Here is a 12,390-nt window from a genome sequence, read left to right as displayed (position 1 = left end):
CCCTTCACAGGCCCCATGCAAACTTAAACCCTGACACAGAAGTATACCACTTAGTGACTTTGCTCAATTATTGCCACTAAGAAATACACTCTGTCCTTTATTACTAACACATGTGTGTGTATAGGGCAAGTCCCATGTCGACTTAATGTATCCTTTACCCAACCTTTCATACTGGCCTGCCTGTATATATTTTTGGCAGTATTGAAACTGGAAAGTTGTTATCGGAATATTTATTATCCCATGTATTATCCATTCAATGACAGGTCGTTCTGACATTGTCAATGGTAATCTCTCAAGTTTTTCAATGCTCAGAATTGTATAGTCAGCACCCTTCTGTGCCAAACTGATTTGTTTATCAGTAAGGTTAAAGATATTAAACAGTGACGTTGTGTTGATTAAACGCCAAGGCACATAGCCTGAACGCAGATTTTGTAACGTCCAGCCAAGCTGTACAATAGAACGCAATTGAGACTGACCGTGTTGTAACATCAGTAAGTCTTGCTCTATTATATCGATTGCTGAAGACACAATACTGTCCAGTGAATATATTCTGGAAGACAGAGTCATTAACCCATTGTCCACAACAGAAAGTGATTTTTCCAAATTAACACGGTCAATTTCCCGTATTTTTTCTGCTGTCTCAATTTGAGTTTCTTTCCAAGCTTCGTTATAAGCTGCATATATAGAGGCCGCTATGAAACGTTTTTGACGCTGTTTGCGTGGTCCCATAATGAAATCGCGCAAGTCAGCACTTTCTTTAAGTAAAGTTAGGTGTTGCTTAATTTCTGCCAGTGTGGATATATGTAGCCATTGAAGGCAGAGCTTTCCCACACTGTAAGTAGTTACTATCCCTGGATGTTGTCTCTGGGAGTATCTTGGGTCTGGCCTGGTCAATGTGAACCCCTGTAGTTTGTTCAGGAATCTGTCTTGACAGTTATTTGTGTCTGTGGGCCAGATCAACCATTGTTTCCATTCAGGATGTGTTCTGTTTTGGTTTAAAATACTGGTTACGTCTATCTCAACATCAGAGGTGCTATTACTATCCATTGTTGGCTTTGGAATAGACGGTTTGTTTAAGTCTTTGATTTTGGCTAGACCAAGACAGGTGGTCTGCTGAATTGTGTCATTCAAAAATATAATTTGTTCTGGGATCATGCAGGCTCTAAATAATGATTCTATACCTTGCACTTGCCAATCTTTTGTGCCCCAGATCGTTTTCGTTTCAATGTTATTGTTCCAGAAATCAAAACCAAATGTATTCATTTTTATCAAAAAATGAGTCTGAATATATCAATTTTGTGTTTGTAAGCATGGTTTTCACTCCTGTCTTATTTAACAATTTGAAATAGAATGTTTCTGCATTACTTGTGTTAAACCCTGAAAAGTATGAATATTTATCATAAAATGTTTTTGAACTGCCTTTTGGTGGAGTTGCACAATGTTCCCATTGGTTAAAATTTAAAACATTTCTAGGCTGAGTAGATTTATGCAGATAATGGTTTCCATAGTGGTTATAGCAAAACATCTCATCATAATTAGATGAACCTTGTAAATAATCATGTTCTGTAAATTTAGCTGACATCACTAGATCAGACATCATATTATTAATACTTTCAAAGTCCCAATCATCAGCAAATGTGCTTTGTTTTACAAAGTCACTCAATGAAATCTTAAATTGGTGTGGATACTTCAGGAGTTCAACCGGACCATATATTTCATATTCAGTTTTGTCCCATGCTACCCCGCCGGGTATAGGATTGGCTGTGAAGTTTACAGACGAAAGTTCTCTTTTCTCGACGTGTGAAGATGTGTGTTGTTCAAGGACCAAGTTGATATTCTGGCTTGCTGTGTCCATTTTAGCATATTTTCCCTCAATGAAATGTCCCAAGCATAGTACCATGATGAGCCAAAGTATGAGGATAAATGCACCAAATGCCACCCAAATTTCAATCCATGGAGAAATCAGATAGGTTTCTTTTAGTTGATGAGAAAGTTCCTTTGCTTTGTCTTTAAAAGTTCTTTTCGTTGGATGATCTTCAGGTTCATTCAGATCCTCAGAAAAATCATCGAAGTTGATGAAGTAGCCGGATTCTGTTCTGTAAATTGTTTCAATTGCTTCTGGGTTACTTTTTGCTTTTAGATTTTGCTTTGTTTCATTAGCATAGTCTGTAGTTACATCACTGTAGAATGGAGTTTCTTGATGTAAAGCTTTGATTTGGGTTTCAAGAGGTTTGGTTGCATAGTCCTTGTTGTTTCACTGTAGGTTTATCAAATATGATTAGTCTTTCAGTTTGAACCTCTGTATTTGTAGCAAACTTTGGTGTTCTGCTACTTCTTGGGAGTCCACTTGGCCTACTACTTGTTATCGGCCACATGATTGTGGTTTAACCAGGTCGATGGATACAACTCGGTTCTCCTTTTTACCAGCAAGGGGCGGTAATACTACTGATCTCGTCCCGTTGACAGACAAGACAGGAACTGCTTTTCTGTAAGAAGGCCCAAATTCCTTCTTTACCGCGATCTTCTCTCTGACCAGATCCGCGATTTTTTGAATCCAGACAGGCCTTGCTGGGACAGGTGGTTTCTCTTCAGTGGTTGTTGGCTGTTGTTTCAACTTTATGTTGCTCAGGTCTCTTCTTGTTTCATTTAAGTCCTGTAAAATAGCCAAGCGATCTTTGATATCAAAGCATTTTTCTTTAACCACTGAAGTCTGACTATCTAAGTCCTGGACTAACATTCTAGTCCCAAACAATAGTTCGTACGGACTGAGACCTCTCAGAGAATTTCTTGCCAGATTGTTTAGACTACGTTGGACACTTATTAGATGTTTGACCCACCCAGCTCCCGAACCTAATACCTTTGCTGTTATAGATTGCTTTATGTCACGGTTTTTTCTTTCCACGATTCCATTTCCCTCAGGATGAAAGGGACAAGAGTACCGCAATGCAATGCCCATGCTGGTCATGGCCTCCTTATAAGCCCGAGAGCTAAAAGCAGGACCCTGGTCAGAATGCAGCATGCCAATTGCGTATGTGCCGATAAAGACTCGCAAATCTTTTATAACAGTTCTGGCGTCAGCCGATCGCTGGGGCCACATCCATATGAATCTCGTGCATGAATCCACTGCGACCATGATATATTTATAGTTACCATCCCTTTGTAAGGGACCGCAGTGGTCCAGGTAAACACACGCTAATGGTTTATCTGAGATTAGAAGGGGCGTCTGGGCTGGTCGTTTCACTGTTGATACCTTCATTCTTTGACATATTTCACATTCTAGAACATAGTTCCTAGTTTGTCTTCTCATTCTAGGCCACCAGTATCTCTGTTTTAATAATGATACTGTGGCTGAAACGCCAGCATGTACAGAAGCAAGCCCTTCGTGTGCCGCTATAATGAGTCCTAACCTATGTTCCATGTTTGGAATTGCCCTATCCCCCACTCCAGGGATTCGAGCAAATGGAATGTTATTCGCATCAGTTATGTATGAGTACTTTACTGGAAAGCCTTTCGGGAGTGTTTCTATCGCATATTTTACTGTAGCGCTGACAGCCTGTAATATTTCGCTGTCTATTTTTGTTTTTGATCTGGTGACGGCAGCTACGGAAGCCGTCCGCACAGCTGCCTTCGCTGCTTCATCAGCCAATGAATTCCCTGCAACGTGAACGCCATCACGTTGATGACTCAGTGTATGTATCACGTGAGTCTTTTGTAGTTCTTTTTGTAAAAGAACTACTTGTTCCCAAAGCATTTTATGCTTGATTGTGCCACCTTTTGCATCTTTAAAACCGTTCTGAACCCAGATCTGCAAGTATTCATTGTAAGACTGAATGCAATAATATGAATCGCACACTATGAGTGTGGGGAATTCTCGATCGGTATTTTCAAGCGCCATCTTGAATGCTAGTAGTTCAGCTCGCTGAGCTGTACAATCTCCTAGAGATTGTGTTTTAGTTACTAGTGGTCTAAATTTTCCTTCGTGCCAGCGACCTTTAACAATCGCGCACGCAGAACTGTAAGCTTGCTTACCCCCCACTGCGGGTTGTGCTGATCCGTCCGTATATATTATACAGCCGTAATGTTCTTCATATTGGAGAAATTCTTGTGTTTTTAAATTAGGATCAAATTCGTATACCACGTCTGTTGCAGCAAGGGAATTAGCCCATTGTATCCATCTCGGATGAAGTGCTTTAGCATTCGGAATGCTTGCCTTTGTTACCGCCTCCAGGGCTGGTATTGGTGTCACGATGATTATTCGTTTACCTTGTGCTAGGGCTCTTTCTTTCGCTACAGCAGTCTGTACCGCGGTAAGGATTTTTTTCGTTGGGCTAAATTTCATTTCAGCTTTTGTGTACGAGTGTGATTTGTATGCTATTGGTACCGTTTCTCCCTCATTAGAGGTCAGGTATGTGAATCCGCATCTTCCTGGGATGACTCGAATCACAAGATTGAGTGTGTTGTCACGTGTTTGTAGTTTTGTTTTACCTAACATGTCTGTTTGTAAAGATCTCAAAATTTCTGTGTGTTTTTGAGTCCAGTTGATTCTTTTAAAATCTGGTTTTATTAAATCATAGAGGGGTTTAACCCTCTCTGCATAATTTATAATGTAAGTTCTTCCGAAATTTAGGAAACCTAGAATTGATTGTAAGTTTTTTAGTGTTCTTGGTGCTTGGATTACAGCACATTTCTCTAGGAAATTGTCAGCCAGGCTTTTGCCTTCACTTGATAATTCATATCCTAAAAATAGGACAGTTAGATGGGCAATTCTTGACTTTTTAAAGTTGAATTTGTAACCCTCTGCTGCGAACCCAAGTATTATGGTGTTCACTCTTTTCAGGTGAGTATCCAAGTCATCATCTGTTAGATAGATGTCATCGACATAAGATAATGCCTCGTCATCATATATTTGTAGTAACTCTGTTACTCTCGCTGAGAATAATCCTGGGCTATTCTTGAACCCCTGTGGTAAACGACAGAATTTTTTTTGCGAGCCATTTATTGAGAACGCGGTCAAATATCGGCTTTCTGGTGCTATATTTTGACAAAAGAATCCGTTAGAGATGTCTAATGTTGTTTTGTATTTTTTGCGCACTATGTTATTCATTAGAGCTGCACTGTGTGAGTTTTGCACTGCAAAAGTTTTGCAACATGAGTTCAAGTGTCTGTAGTCCAAAACAAGACGATATGAATCATCTGGTTTGGAGACAGGAAACAAAGGATTGTTCATTTGTGAGGTGCAAGTTTCAATCACCCCCTGGTATTCAAGTTGATCTAGGATCTCTTTTACCTGTTTTTAGGTCTCGCTCGAGACCTATTGCTGTTAAATCGGCTCTCAAGGGACATAGACAGGGGCACGCGCGGCGATTTCACAGCGTGGACGCGCATGCCTAGCCCCCTGGAGCCGTGCACATCTCCAGGATTGCCAGCCATGCCTCTCTCAGTCGCGTGCGAGCGCACAACCACACACACGCAAGCACACACACGCTCACACACACAGGCGCACCCCCCCAACCTGCTCACACGCACACACACACAGTCACACACGCACATCCATACACTCCAAGCGCCCATCTCTGTCTCGCTAGCCTGATGCACCAAAAAACACGTCCCCCCTACTCACCGGGCTGACTCAGGACTCCCCCGCTGCTCTCCAGGCCGGTCTTTCCTCCTCAGGTGTGTGTCAGCGGCTCAGGCTTGGCAACAGGCGGGGCTCTCCATGATCATGCACCGCAAATCTTCCGGCTGGCTTCGATGATGACGACTTTCCTAGACGTCCAATGTGCACGCTCACGGAACCACGCACAGCGTGACTGAGTGTGCGCCCGTACAGCTGAGGCGCATGCTCAGACATTATCCTTCGCTCGCTCCCTTCAGCAGGGCCGCACTGGGAAGGCAGGCACTGAGCGATGATGGGCCGGGGTCTTAGGGTGGTTAGAGTTGTGTTTTTAGGGGCTCCGTTACAGCCCACGGCTACCAGTGCATGTCCGTTGTTTCCTTCCTGTTGCTGGAGCAGTAGGAGCTCTGTGCTTTTTCTGACCCCTTCCCTTGTCACCTCGGCCCCAATGTCTTCCAGGCCTTGGTGGATGAGCGATGTGTTTGCCTAGGCCTGCTGCAACAACACCTTTCCCAGAGGAACAGGCGTGCTTTCTCTTCCGTTTGTTTTCCATACGACGTTGTCCGTGCCCTATTTACTCCCTCCCCCCTTGTCCGTGATCTCTTTACTCCCTCCCCCCGCCCGTTGTCCGTGATCTCTTCACTCCCGCCCGTTGTCCCTGCTGTCTTTACTCCCGCCCCCTGCCCGTTGTCCGTGATCTCTTTACTCCCTCCCCCGCCCGTTGTCCGTGCCCTATTTACTCCCACCCCCACCCGTTGTCCCTGCTGTCTTTACTCCCGCCCCCCGCCCGTTGTCCGTGATCTCTTTACTCCCTCCCCCCGCCCGTTGTCCGTGATCTCTTCACTCCCGCCTCCCTCCCGTTGTCCCTGCTGTCTTTACTCCGCCCCCCGCCCGTTGTCTGTGGTCTCTTTACTCCCTCCCGTTGTCCGTGATCTCTTCACTCCCGCCTCCCTCCCGTTGTCCCTGCTGTCTTTACTCCCGCCCCCCGCCCGTTGTCCGTGATCTCTTCACTCCCGCCTCCCTCCCGTTGTCCCTGCTGTCTTTACTCCCGCCCCCCACCCGTTGTCCGTGATCTCTTTACTCCCTCCCCCCGCCCGTTGTCCGTGATCTCTTCACTCCCGCCTCCCTCCCGTTGTCCCTGCTGTCTTTACTCCCGCCCCCCACCCGTTGTTAGTGATCTCTTTACTCCCTCCCCCCACCCGTTGTCCGTGATCTCTTCACTCCCGCCTCCCTCCCGTTGTCCCTGATGTCTTTACTCCCGCCCCCCACCCGTTGTTAGTGATCTCTTTACTCCCTCCCCCGCCCGTTGTCCGTGATCTCTTCACTCCCGCCTCCCTCCCGTTGTCCCTGCTGTCTTTACTCCCTCCCCCCGCCCGTTGTCCGTGATCTCTTCACTCCCGCCTCCCTCCCATTGTCCCTGCTGTCTTTACTCCCGCCCCCCACCCGTTGTCCGTGATCTCTTTACTCCCTCCCCCCGCCCGTTGTCCGTGATCTCTTTACTCCCGCCTCCCTCCCATTGTCCCTGCTGTCTTTACTACCGACCCCACCCGTTGTCCCTGCTGTCTTTACTCCCGCCCCCCACCCGTTGTCCGTGATCTCTTTGCTTCCTCCCCCCGCCCGTTGTCCGTGATCTCTTTACTCCCGCCTCCCTCCCATTGTCCCTGCTGTCTTTACTACCGCCCCCACCCGTTGTCCGTGCCCTATTTACTCCCGCCCCCCACCCGTTGTCCGTGATCTCTTTACCCCCGCCCGTTGCCCGTGCACGTCACGTGGTCTGCAGCATGACCCTGGGACGGGGCTGCGAATACAACAGTGGCACCTGGTACTGTCACTGCCAGTGCTGATGGAGGGAGAGGACAGGAAGGACCCTTGCTCATGTGAAGGTCATGTGAATGGCATGTTAGCACAGACAGTAAATACAGAGTGTGAGCTGAGCCTCCAGCTGAAATGGGCGGGACCAACAAAGGTAAGTGACAGGCGTCCAGGCTGACATTGTATAAAGTATATAAAGTGTTGAAATTAATTTAAAGTCTATATAAACCACCTCCCTCCATGAGAACATAACATAGCATAACATTACATGACATAACATGCCATAACATACCATAGCATATCATACATTTATCAATCACGCATTCATCCCCTGGGACATCTTGGCACTAAATAACAGGTGCGTTTGTTATCCAACTCAGTGGTACTCATTTTATCAATCTTGTAAGGATGAAAGGTTGAGTGGACCTTTGGCCATTGGCCCAAACACAGGCTCCTGGAGGGGACGCATTAGTCCACTGAGCTACCGGACCTGGGTATGACCATTAATAAACCATAAACCTCTATGCTCCTTAACTATAAACAATACATATACATCAATGTAAGCGTTCCTAAACCATGGATAACCAAACTTACAATGTCTACATCATGTACGTCCACGCCCAGTGTGCATCAACCCAGCGTGACCTTCATGGCGGTTTATAATCTGCCGGCAATCATCCCCACTTATCATGTATAGACAATGTACGTCACTGCTGATTGCGTGTCACACAAGGACATCTGCTGGTCCCACATGAGACATAAACAGCCATAGTTCTTGTGCTCCCCATGCCACCTCAGTTCAGACCCAGCATTATGCAAATCAGTCTTGACCCCCACCCGTTGTCCGTGCCCTATTTACTCCCGCCCCCCACCCGTTGTCTGTGATCTCTTTACTCCCGCCCGTTGCCCGTGCCCTCTTTACAAACCTGTCCGTGATCTCTTCACTCCCGCCCCCCGCCCATTGTCCCTGCTGTCTTTACTCCCGCCCCCACCCGTTGTCCGTGATCTCTTTACTCCTGCCTGCCTCCCATTGTCCCTGCTGTCTTTACTCTCGCCCCCCACCCGATGTCCGTGATCTCTTTACTCCTGCCTCCCTCCCATTGTCCCTGCTGTCTTTACTCCCGCCCCCCCACCCGTTGTCCGTGATCTCTTCACTCCTGCCTCCCTCCCATTGTCCCTGCTGTCTTTACTCCCGCCCCCCACCCGTTGTCCGTGATCTCTTCACTCCCGCCCCCCGCCCATTGTCCCTGCTGTCTTTACTCTCGCCCCCCACCCGATGTCCGTGATCTCTTTACTCCTGCCTCCCTCCCATTGTCCCATCTGTCTTTACTCCCGCCCCCCCACCCGTTGTCCGTGATCTCTTCACTCCTGCCTCCCTCCCATTGTCCCTGCTGTCTTTACTCCCGCCCCCCACCCGTTGTCCGTGATCTCTTCACTCCTGCCTCCCTCCCATTGTCCCTGCTGTCTTTACTCCCACCCCCCACCCGTTGTCCGTGATCTCTTTACTTCCTCCCCCCGCCCGTTGTCCGTGCCCTATTTACTCCCGCCCCCACCCGTTGTCTGTGATCTCTTCACTCCCGCCCATTGTCCCTGCTGTCTTTACTCCCGCCCCCTTCCACACTTACTGGATTTGCAAGCTAAACGAAGGTGCGGATTGCAAGGTAATGCGCAAACACATACAAGTTTCACTGCTAAATAGATATTCACGTTGGCTTTCATTTACCAGCATTTGCAGTACAGTAAGTACAACAAAGAGCATTCACTTTGTTTTCGGTGGAAATACCATACACAATGTTCCAGCCTGTCCATAGGTTAATATTTTATTGAGCAGTAAATATAGAAAAATAACACACAACAAAAAAATGTATTTAATTTTAAAAACATTACACATCATATCACAACTCACCACGACATTCCACACCATGCCACTGCCCTCACTTCACTATACTAAGCACAACTTGCACACAAACTTTACAGTACTGAACACAGCAGATACGTTTATTTATTTATTTTTTTTGAGAGTTTTATATAGCGCGAACAAGATCTTTGCAGATATCAGAGCGCTTTACAAGGACAAGGGGGTCATAGACTAATAGACTGTAGTAGTTGAGGTAGATAGGTACAAGGTGCATAGTTATATAGGTAGGTCACAAGAGGTAGGTCAAAGGTGAGGTAGTGTCTTCTATCATAGATTAGGTACAAGGTGCATAGTCAAACAGTTGTGCCAATAATATAAAAGTACAAAAATAAGGAGCATATACTTGTTTAAGCGATCTTAAAATACTTAGCATGAAGATAGGCATAGTTGAGGTAGGAGATGAGTACAGGGTGTATAGTCACACAGGTGCATCAAAAGTACAAGAGTAGGGAAAGTTGAGGTGGTGTTGCTCTACAACATACCTTAAAAACGTTGCCAATATCTGTGACTCAACACTTATAAGGTCCCCTTCAGCACTCGCAAAACACGTTATTTCACCGACCAGTACATTACAGATGGGACACGCTATTTCACGTCCCTTCAGCACCCTCACACACCCTCTCACACCCCCTCAGCCCCCTCACCTTCACACACCCTCACTCACCCTCACAACCCTCACACACCCCACCCTCACCCTCACACCCCCTCACCCTCACACCCCCTCACCCTCACACCCCCTCAACCTCACCCCCCCTCAACCTCACACCCCCTCACCCTCACATACCCTCACACCCCCTCAACCTCACATCCCCTCAACCTCACACCCTCTCAACCTCACACCTCCTCACCCTCACATACCCTCACCCTCACATACCCTCACCCACACACCCCCTCAACCCCACACCCCCTCACCCTCACACCTCATCACCCTTACCCTCACCCTCACCCTCACACACCCTCACTCACACTCTCTCACACACTCACTCTCACCCCCTCTCACCCTCCCACCCCCTCTCACCCTCACAGCCCCTCACTCACCCTCACCCGTCCTCTCACCCTCACAGCCCCTCACTCACCCTCACCCGCCCTCTCACCCTCACTCACCCTCACACACCCTCTCACCCTCACACACCCTCTCACCCCTCACCCTCACACACCCTCTCACCCTCACACACCTCTCACCCCCCTCACCCACCCTCCCACCCCCTCACCCTCACTCACCCCCTCACCCCCCTCATCCTCACCCTCACATACCCTCACCCACACACCCTCTCAACCTCACACACCCTAACCCTCACATACCTTCACCCTCACATCCCCTCACTCTCAAACTCCCTCACACCCCCACTCCCTCACACCACACCCCCCCGCACTCACACCCCCACACACTCACACCCCCACACCCTCACACCCCTCACACCCCCTCACCCACCCTCACACCCCCTCACTCTCACACACCCTCATTCACACACACCCTCACACACCCTCACCCTCTCACACACCATCACCACTCTACTGCCCTCCCTCTACCGCCCTACCTCTACTGACCTCCCTCTACCGCCCTCCCTCTACCGCCTGCCCTCCCTCTACCGCCCGCCCTCACTCTACCGCCCTCACTCTACCGCCCTCCCTCTACTGCCCTCACTCTACCGCCCTCACTTTACCGCCCTCACTTTACCGCCCTCACTTTACCGCCCTCACTCTACCACTCTACCGCCCTCACTCACTCTACCGCCCTACCTCTATCTATCTATTGCCCTCCCTCACTCTATCTATCGCCCTCCCTCACTCTATCTATCTATCGCCCTCCCTCTATATCGATAGCCCTCCTTCTATCTATCCCCCTCCCTCCCTCTATCGCCCTCCCTCTATCTATCTATCACCCTCCCTCTCTTCCACCCTGCCTCCTTCTCTAACTCCCTCTTCTCTTCTCCTGTGCTGATCTGCTGTTCTCTTCCACCGCCTCCTTCTTTAACTCTCTGTTCTCTTCTGCTGATATTCTGTCTCTTCCACGTCGCCTCCTTCTTTAACTCCATGTTCTCTTCTCCTGTGCTGATCTGCTGCTCTCATCCACCCCACCTCCTTCTTTAACTCCCTGTTTGCTTCTCTTCTCCTGTGCTGATCTGCTGTTCTTTCACCCCGCCTCCTTCTCTAACTCCCTGTTCTCTTCTCCTGTGCTGAACTGCTGTTCTCTTCCACCCGCCTCCTTCTTTAACTCCCTGTTCTGTTCTCCTGTGCTGATCTGCTCTCTTCCACCCGCCCCCTTCTCTAACTCCCTATTATCTTCTCCTGTGCTGATCTGCTGCTCTCGTCCACCCCAGCTCCTTCTTTAACTCCCTGTTCGCTTCTCTTCTCCTGTTCTGATCTGCTGTTCTCTTTCACCCCGCCTCCTTCTCTAACTCCCTGTTCTCTTCTCCTGTGCTAATATGTTGTTCTCTTCCACCCGCTTCCTTCCTTAACTCCCTGTTCTCTTCTCCTGTGCTGATCTGCTGCTCTCTTCCAACCCGCCTCCTTCTTTAACTCCCTGTTCTCTTCTCCCGTGCTGATCTGCTGCTCTCTTCCACCCGCCTCCTTCTTTAACTCTGTTCTCTTCTGCTGCGCTGTTATGCTGCTCTCTTCCACCCACCTCCCTCTCCAACTCCTTGTTCTCTTCTCCCAAGCTGATCTGCTGCTCTCTTCCACCTGCCTTTTTCTTTATATCCATGTTCTCTTCACCTGTGCTGATCTGCTGCTCTCTTCCACCCGCCTCCTTCTTAAACTCTGTTCTTTTCTCCCGTGCTGATCTGCTGTTTCCTTCCACCACCTGCTTCTCTAACTCCCTGTTCTCTACTCCTGTGCTGATCTGCTGCTCTCTTCCACAACGCCTCCTTCTTTAACTCTGTTCTTTTCTCCTGTGCGAATCTTCTGTCTCTTCCACCCGCCTCCTTCTTTAACTCCCTGTTCTCTTTTCCTGTGCTGATCTGCTGCTCTCTTCCACCCCACATCCTTCTTTAACTCCCTGTTCTCTTCTCTTCTCCTGTGCTGATCTGCTGCTCTCTTCCACCCT

General features: G+C 48.3%; 1 protein-coding gene across 1 annotated transcript in view; it reads left to right on the top strand.

Annotated features, from left to right (window-relative positions):
- The first annotated feature begins 6,643 nt into the window (after positions 1-6,643).
- UBE2I (ubiquitin conjugating enzyme E2 I) overlaps positions 6,644-12,390 on the top strand; it is a 210,087-nt gene continuing 204,340 nt past the window's right edge. The window contains exon 1 of the mRNA XM_078664939.1: positions 6,644-7,580. The gene's annotated coding sequence lies outside the window, so the exon portion shown is untranslated. The remainder of the gene's footprint in view (positions 7,581-12,390) is intronic.

The sequence above is a fragment of the Lissotriton helveticus genome, chromosome 10, assembly GCF_964261635.1.
Source record: "Lissotriton helveticus chromosome 10, aLisHel1.1, whole genome shotgun sequence".
Classification (NCBI taxonomy): domain Eukaryota; kingdom Metazoa; phylum Chordata; class Amphibia; order Caudata; family Salamandridae; genus Lissotriton; species Lissotriton helveticus.
This window is presented reverse-complemented; position numbering and strand designations above follow the sequence as displayed.